The sequence below is a fragment of the Rhinatrema bivittatum genome, chromosome 3, assembly GCF_901001135.1.
Source record: "Rhinatrema bivittatum chromosome 3, aRhiBiv1.1, whole genome shotgun sequence".
NCBI classification, from domain to species: domain Eukaryota; kingdom Metazoa; phylum Chordata; class Amphibia; order Gymnophiona; family Rhinatrematidae; genus Rhinatrema; species Rhinatrema bivittatum.
In genome coordinates this window covers 61991740-62000847 of record NC_042617.1, presented here as the reverse complement: position 1 = coordinate 62000847, position 9108 = coordinate 61991740, and positions in this window count along the sequence as shown.

Sequence of the window (9108 nt, the reverse complement as noted above, 5' to 3'; positions counted from 1 at the left end):
TTGTAAACCGACATGATGTGTCCTACGAATGCCGGTATAAAAAAGTTTTTAAATAAATAAATAAATAAATAAATAAATAAATAAATAAGTAGTTTGGTCTGTTTCCTCTTATAGGGGTAGATTTTAAAAAGCATTTACTCGAGCAAAACTGGTTTTTGCTCGAGTAAATACACTTTACTCAAGTAAGTGGGCTTTTCAAAATTGCTACAATATATGCCATTGAATTGTCCATAGGATTTACTCAAGTAAGTGCACTTTACTCGAGTAAATAGCTTTTGAAAATTGCTACGATAGTATGTCACATTTACATGCGTAACTCCTTTGAAAATGACCCCCATAGTCTTGAAGATCAATGTCAGGGTTTTGAATTTGGATGTGCAGGGGACTCGAACTCAATGTACTGTGTAGGACTGGTGAGATATGGTCATTGGTCATACAGCTTGCATCCTTTTATCATTTAGGGATGTGCATTCGTTTAAAAATAATGGAAAATGAGACGAAAGGGCCCATTTTGTTTCCTATCAAACAAAATGAATTTGACCACTACAAAATTAAAATTTTTGTTCTCATTCATTTTCAGCAAAGTATTGCCGAAAACATATGAGAACAAAAAACACAAAAATTTAAAACATCTGAAAACAGAAAAAAATATAGTATGACAAATGAAAAAGAAAAACATAAACAACATCTTTTGGCCAATCAACTACTTTCAGTGGTGCAGCCGAACCTGAATGATCTGTAGTTTGTAGATGGCCTTATCTGTAAGACAATCTGATCATGTGGTTACCATGTCACTGTTCACTGTGATAAGGTTCTTCTTCTCAGTGAGAGGGCTAAGTCTATGCAGGTTGTGTAGCTGAAAGAGGCAACTCTTTATTGCTGTCTGAATTTGTGGAACATGGTTAGTTCTGAGTGTAGCAGTACTCTGAGGCGTTTTACCTGTGTTTTTAGTGGAATCTCAAAGGATCCAAAAAGAGATTTTTCAGATCAGGGACATGCCTGTGCCTGTTTTGTATCGATATAATCTCTGTTTTGAATGGATTTAGATGGAATTTGTTGTTTTTAGTCCATTCTTGAGCACATACATAACATTTTTATAGCTGTTTGTGGGTTCAGGAACATTGGCAATATAAGCTGGATGCCATCTGCATAGATGTATAATTTTATATAAAAATCAAAAGTTTAGATTAGCTGTGCTAGTGGTTTTTAGGTGTATGTTGAAAAGGGCTGGAGACAGTATAGAGCCCTTCCAGTGCCCAAGGCATTGATGGCTTGTCAGATAGAAAGGAGGTGAACCAGACTAGGTCCTTGTCGCTTATTCCAGCCTCAGTTAGTCTTGATAGCATGATGATATGATCTATAGTTTCAAATGCTGCACAGCAGTAGAACTGCCACCTGTCTTCTACTATGGTATCTGAGATCTTTAAACAAGGAGACAAGGCCCGTATCTGTTCCGTGTTCTTTCCTAAAAAAAAGGTTTGGTAAAGGTCCAGCCAGTTTCTTTCTCTCAGCCAGTCATTTAGTTGAGTATTTACATGAGAAGGCCAATATTCAGAAGCCATTTAAATGAATAACTAGAATTTAGCCTCATAAATTGGGGGCGGTCTGGGGGCAGGTGGGAGGCATTTCAGGGCCGGCCAGAGTTAGCCACATAAGTTATGCGGCTAACTCTGGTTGGGCCTAGGGCTGTCCTAAAGTTAGCCAGTTAGACATATGTTTATCCGGCTAGCTAGCTGAGCTGCTTAGCAGCTGAATATGGACCCCATACTGTCTATCTCTCCATCTTACCTCTCCCTACCTATATTTCTAAAACCATCTCACCCCTCTACCAAATCCAAGTAAACTGCAAATTCACATAGGCCCTATGTATACATTACACAAATGTCATCATCCATACCACTCACCAAAATTAAATGTGATTTTTTTTTTTTGTGTATAGCTTGAATTTATTTTTTTAAATATTTTTTGCCCTTTTGGTAAGGGGGGCTGAAGAATTTTCTGCTGTTCCTACTGCTCTAGCTGCTGATGATCTCTGACCTGGAACTGTTGAAGGTTGAAGGACCTACTACATTTTCTCCCTGGTTCTTGGGAAGTGGTGCAGATGCCAGAGGAGGATATAGTGCTGGAGTTGGAAACACAAGCATTACTAGGAAATCGTCCTTTCTTCTGTCTCATTTCCTCTTCATCTTCCCCCTTCCTCCCACCTTTTTTCGGTATCCATAAGCATCCCTGCTGATTATGTTGCCAAAACCTTGGCTGTGCATATGTGCATGAACTAGCACAGTCGTAGGCAGGAGCGCGAGCAGTGAACCGTGCATAGGCAGCAGGAAAAGGTTTCTTTGCCAGAGTGCTGCAAATATGTAGTAAGTCTTTTTTTTGGGGGGGAGAAAATCCTCTAGAAATGTTTAATTCATTGTTTTAGGTAATGAGAACTATTTTTCTTCACATTAGTATGATCCCTTTGTCTTGATTTCAGTAGAAGAATAACCTAATCATTTATATTAAAACATCTGCGACTAGCAATAGTCAGAATATATTACCCTCTAGTTCTGTCACACTACCTTTCCAATTAAAGCACACAGCAGCATACTATTTCTGATAAATGAAATCCATTCTGCACTATAGCACATGTGCCATTCTGTCGGGCTGATCTCTTTTCCTTTGGTTAATGCAGTCATCTCAAAAAAACCTCTACTTTAAAAATAAACGATAACTAAAACCAAGAAGCAATCCAACTTCTAAGGAAACCTTTGGTGATTAAAGGTGTGCAAAAAGTAACAAATGAGTTTTCCTATTATCTCAGATTAGGAAGTTGTAATTTTAATCATATAAAAGCCATATGAATGATATTTTTGTTCTACAGCATTCTCAGTAAGTCACAGTACAATAGTTTGTTTTTATCCTATTAAAGAAAGACATTTCAGTGTACTTTAGGGCACTGCAGGACACAGCCTCATGTACTTTTGCTCACTGCAGGACATTACCAGTTTGTTTGGCTCTTACTGCTCTAAAGATATGTCTGGTTTACAAAATCACAACATTTAGTTAGCGATGTGTGTGAACATTATGTGTGTGAATAGAATGGCCACAGCAAACGAAAAGTAACTGAGAAATGGAGTATCAGTTTCTAAATTTGGGGGAGCAGGAGACAGCTTAGTGTGCTGAAGTCATTGATATGTTTTAAATTGTTAATATTGACCTAAGATATTCTAATATAACACTCTATTATGATAGTGATATTCTACATGTGCAGCTTGGAACATTACTCAGAGCTTGAGGAAAATATTATTTATTTTTACAAATTTACTTTTTAATTGGTGTAGAATTTAGATTGTGTCCTAACTTCAGTGCCCCAGGTTCAAACCAAAACAGTGCACTGACATACATCCATCAAATAGAAATACAGAAGTCCATATTCAGCCATTATATTTCCATCTAAGACCTAGATTTATCAAAATGCAGTAAATAAAGCAGAATTAGCGCCTGTGATAAAAAAAGAGGTGTGGTTAGGCTAATTACCTGGCTCCCACATCGCATAGGCAATTTATCGAACCTGCACTAATTTTCACTTCGCATGTTGATTAATACATCACGGAGAGAGAGAGTGCCTCTGTATAGCATCAAGTCTGACACTCTATATATGAGGGGGCACTTTGAATCAGGATGGGTTTCGGAAGGTGGGGGGATTGGGGGGGTTCATAAACATTCTGAGGTATTCATAATAAAATTGACATCACAAAAGATTTGTAGGTTCAAATCTTCTCCTCTAGTTATACTTTTCAGCCATTATAATGCCTACAAATCTTTAGTGATGTCAATTTTACTATGAATACCTCAGAATGTTTATGAATTCCCCCCAACCCCCCCACCTTCCGAAACCCACCCCGATTCAAAGTGCCTCCTCATATATAGAATGTCAAACTTGACTCTATACAGAGGTTCTCTCTCTCTATCTCTCTCTCTCTCTCTCACTCTCTCAACAACTAAATCGGACTTTGCTGTATCGCATTGGGTGCTCCCAACCCTCATTACCATTAACTCTGCCCCAAACTCCTCCCACTTGAATTCTCAATGTGGAATTTGCATATGCATTGCATTATTTATTAGAGATGTGGTTCTTCTGGACACTTCTAGGAGTCATGGCTGGAATAAGCCAGTCTGCCACCTCCATATGTATTGAACATATCTTGGCTCATTTCTCTGGATAGCAACCACTATGTATCCGTCCCTCAAAGCAGAAAGCATCAAGAACAAATCATGACTGATTTCTATCCCAAGGCCTACATTGTGTCGCAATCAGGAATTCACATCAGGGAAGATCACATCATTGGGGGCTAGCTTCTAGGTAGTAATGCACTTATCAATACCACCACCCACCAACTAACCTCTTCTTATTGTTCCCCTCATATCTAGGTGGACTGACAGGAGGACTGCTCTAACTTAGCCCTGTGGACTACCCCATTGCCCAACCCAAGGACATATCTAACTGTTCTTCTCTGACTTCTCCCATAAAGGTGATAGAGGATATCCACTCAAATCCTAGGTCAGGATCCCACTGACTAACTCAAAAACCATTATAGATCTTCACTAAAACAGGGCCCATTAGCATACCAGGGCAGTCATCAAGAGAACATGTAGTCTACACAAAATATGTTTCCGCTGCCTGGACAGATCTGGGGGATGCGTTCTCCTCCATCCCTGAAAGACTGCAAGATATTTCTAGTCTGCTGCATGGTTTGTAATTTGGCCAGAACCAGAGGCCTACCTCCTCTAGTGGGACTAGAGGAAGAGGAGGAGAAGAGCTGAGTCAGGAGGAATTGCAGGAGATACATTGTGAGAGTCAACAGCAGGCTAGAGAGGAAAGTAACACTCTGATATTAAGTAATTTTAGATTAATGTGCATTTATTTACATAGGGTGCTCACTGTGATGAATAATATATTACATGTGATGTGATGAATAATACATTAAATTAGTGATTACTTAGCCTCTCTCTTTTTCAGAGTGGAGAAAGCTTTGTTGCCTTTGATTGTCCAAATGTGGCACTACTCCAAAGTGGTCTCCTGTCATATTTGATGCTAACCTCAGAAGGTATTATCTGGAGGCAGTGGCCCAGCAAAGGAATTTCTGGAGAGATCTGCAGAACTCAGCTGAGAATATGGGCTGGCACTTGTGGTGGGCTTTTCCTCACTATCTGTTCCTTTGGAGAGGTGAGAGTATTTCTCTCTGGTAGTGGCAGTGGTGATTCTGCAGGGTGCATGGGTGGTGGTGATGGTGTTGGAGGTGGTGGTGGCATTAACATAGGTGGTACCATAATGGGTGTTGATTGAGGCATAGATGAAACAGCCAAGGAATCAAGTAGAGTTCCAGCCTGGGGAGTGCCATCCAGCCTGGTAGTATTGCAAATGCTGGTGAGGGCTACACCCAGGGAGCCATAGCATAGTATGGAGATGGTTTGGGGCTGTGGCTGGTGAGCATACTTCACACTGCAGTTGGGGTTTCAAATGCATAACAAATTCCCCTAGCTCCTTCTGAACACCCTGTATTTCCTGCTACATGTCCTGCTTCTCAGTCTTGTGACCTGCCATCTCCTCCACCAGTCTGGCATTCAGAACTACTAAGTGCCTCTCCACTGGTATGGCATGTACCTCCTCTTCTTGAGGAAAGACAAAGTCCTTCTGTGCAAAGTTGGGTTCTTCCAGACCACCTACAAGCTGCTGGACATCTGGTGTGTGTTAACATATTACAGTCACCTGGGTCTCAGATGCATCCTCCTCCTCCTCTATCATGGGCTGTCACTGCTTGAATGTTAAGTGCTCCTTTACAAGTCCCTCATTCTCCTCACTGTCCTCTTCAGGACTAGGAGACAGCACCTGAGAGCAATGCCTTGTCATTGGTGGCCACTAGGACCTGGTCCATCTGAATTCTCAGGTGGCTGATCCCTTACAAAAAGGAAAAGTGTACAGGTGCTGTCTCCTAGCCCTGTCAAGAACAGTAAGGAGAATGAGGGACTTGTATAGGAACATCTAGCATCCGAGGAAAAAAACCTGGACCAGACCTGCCTGTCCCTTATGCCATGAAGTGTGCTGCTATTTCACCTATACAAGGCATATATTGGAAGTTAGGAAAGCATGGCATGTGTGGATGCATATCTAATCATCATGATCCTGGATGAATTAATAATTAGGCTAGTCCTTTGGTCATGTAATAAAATTTTCTATCCATATGGATCATCACCCTTGTTTTCCTACTTTCTATATCATAGCCATTTCAATGTATGCTGTGTCTTACAATGTTTCAGGCCCATTATTTCTAATAGTTCTCTGCAGCTTCTTCTACTCTATCCAACCCTTTGTCATGTGAAAAAGACAATTAAATTAAGAGTTCTGAACTAGCTTCAGATGATAGACAATCTCTGATGAATGGCTGGAATACATTTTGTGAGAGGGTGCTTAAAGATTACTGATGCTAGAGGTAGGTGAGGGGGTAAGGTCATAGAAAAACCAAGAATTTCCTGATAGCTCACCGCTGATAGCTTTGTGTCAGAGTACTCAGAGAGCAAAGGATCCTTGATGTGTATAAGAACACAGGGCAATGTAGTCTTTTTGCTGACAGATCTGCATTTCAAGATAGTTCTGGGAGAGATATACATGTGATAAACTCCATGCAGAGTTTGGCTGATGGAACCAGGAAACTTTATGGAAATGTGTAGGGCCTTATAAGCCAGGTTAGCCAGTGTGAGCATGGAGAGAGGTAGGCTTGTTGCTGTGTTAAGGCTGGTAGGCCTTCAATCTATGTAGTAAAGGAAAGATAACATTCCTTTCCAGTGACTTCTGAAGCCTATGGGATATAGAGGTAACTTAGCTGACCTTTCACCAGCAGCTTGCTTCCAGTGAATGCAGCTCCTACCAGGATATCTCTGTGATACCTCTTTTCTGTTGTAAAGTATACCAGTTCAGAAAGGGCCAGCTCTTGTGGGCTCTTTATCTCTATATCCTTTGATTCTTGTTAAGGGGATACATAATTGTTACTTTATACAATAAACCCTTCTTGTGGTTTGACAGCATGCATATTTGGTTCCCCTATGGGGTAGAAAAAGGCAGATTCTAACCTCAGATTTGAGATCTCTATTACTGCTAGCTATTTTAGGGGTGCAAGGTTAACACAACTGAACCAAATCTAAAGCTGATATAAAGATAGCTAAGAGGAGCTTAACAATAAATGGACAAACCTGCATGGAAAGCGATATGCAGGTCTATATATGGATCAGAGAGTTTTGGCTATTTGATGTACTTAAAGGGGCTTTACTGTTCTAGAAAATAAACCATAAGTATGTAATAAATAATGGACATTATATAACCAAGGCAAAATGCTAAATAAATTATCTCTAAACAAAACTTCTGCTTTGCCAATCACTAACAATTGCTCCCAAGTATATTTTCCAGCAATGGGCAGTAGAGTGGGGGTTTTGATATTCAGGATTCCTCCCCTTGCCTTAACCCAACCTTTTTTGTGGAAAGTCTTCAGAGGGATATAAAATTCCCTGGAGTATGCTCAGTGATTCAGTGGGAAGGAGATACTGAGAAGAGAAGGTGAGAAGCTAGAGAACATTGTTGGATCTCAAGCAAGACAGTGGTGGCATAGGAGTCGGGCTGTTAGATCTTTTCCTCATCCCTGTGGATCTTGATCAATATTTGGGACTGGTAGAGTTGTGTAGATGAGTGATCCAGTTATGATGGCTTTACCGAATGACAGTATATAAAACTCAACAAATAAATAAATAAATAATAAGTAATGCTTCATGACAGTGCTGCCTGTGACTTCAAGAAATTCTAAGTTCAAAGATGAGCTTGAAGATTTGTTTAAGCTCAAGGCAGAGGCAGAGTGTGGCTGAGCAGTAGGTCAATAGTGTGGATGATGATAATAACAAGATATAGACTAGGGATGTGCAGAGGGACCGCATATGTTGCATTTGGTATTCATATTTGTCGGGGGGCAGATACATTGCATTCGGCAAGGGGGGCCCCCCGATACGTTCATGCGTTCATTCTTATTCGTTTCCCAGCTAAAATTTTATTAACTACAACCCCCCACCCTCCTGACCCCCCCAAGACTTACCAAAAGTCCCTGGTGGTCCAGTGGGGGTCCGGGAGCATCCTCCTGCACTCGGGCTGTTGGCTGCTGGTAATCAAAATGGCGCCAATAGCCTTTGCCCTTACTATGTCACAGGGGCTACCGGTGCCATTGGTCAGCCCCTGTCATATGGTAGGAGCACAAGATGGCGCCAGATGTCCATTGCTCCTACCATGTGACAGGGGACAACCAAAGGCACCGGTAGCCCCTGTGATATAGTAAGGTCAAAGACTATTGGCGCCATTTTGAATACCGGCAGTTGACGGCGTGAGTGCAGTAGATGGATCCCGGACCCCCTGCTGGACCACTAGGGAGTTTTGGTAAGTCTTGGGGGGGGGGGGGTCAGGAGGGTGGGGGGTTTGTTTAAATTCGCTCCTTTAGACGGCCGAATAATTCGATGAAGATTCGTTGTATTCGTGGGGAATCGCGATACGTTTCGCTTCCCCACGAATACAACGATTATGGCCCTATATGTTGTGGATTACCAATACGTTGCAAACGAATGCACACCCCTAATATAGACAGACCATGGGAAAATCTAAGTGATAGCCCTATCAAGAGCTTACCTCCAGCTCCATCCCATCTGGCTTGCAGCCAATGCAACCACTTTCACTGTCTTTGGCACAGCTCCTGGGCCTACATCTTCAAGTTCTCAATCTATATAAAGAAATAGGAATACAAAGTTTATTGTGCACTGTAGATGTTTCTGTGACCTCCGTTTAGATGGATAACTTGTGAGTTATGTAAGCATAATCACATAAAAAAGCAAGCAAATAAATAAATATAGTATATCTTATTTTGCAGGTTGAATTATATAATCATTCTAACTATTCAAAGACAAAAATCTTCCTGAACTGTTAATTGAGTAAAGTGTTTTCTATCTTTATTTCTTGCCAACATTTTTTCACTATTGTTTTGTCAAAGTTTGTTTTGTCTGTTTATTTATTTCATCATTATTATATATTTTTTTGCATAT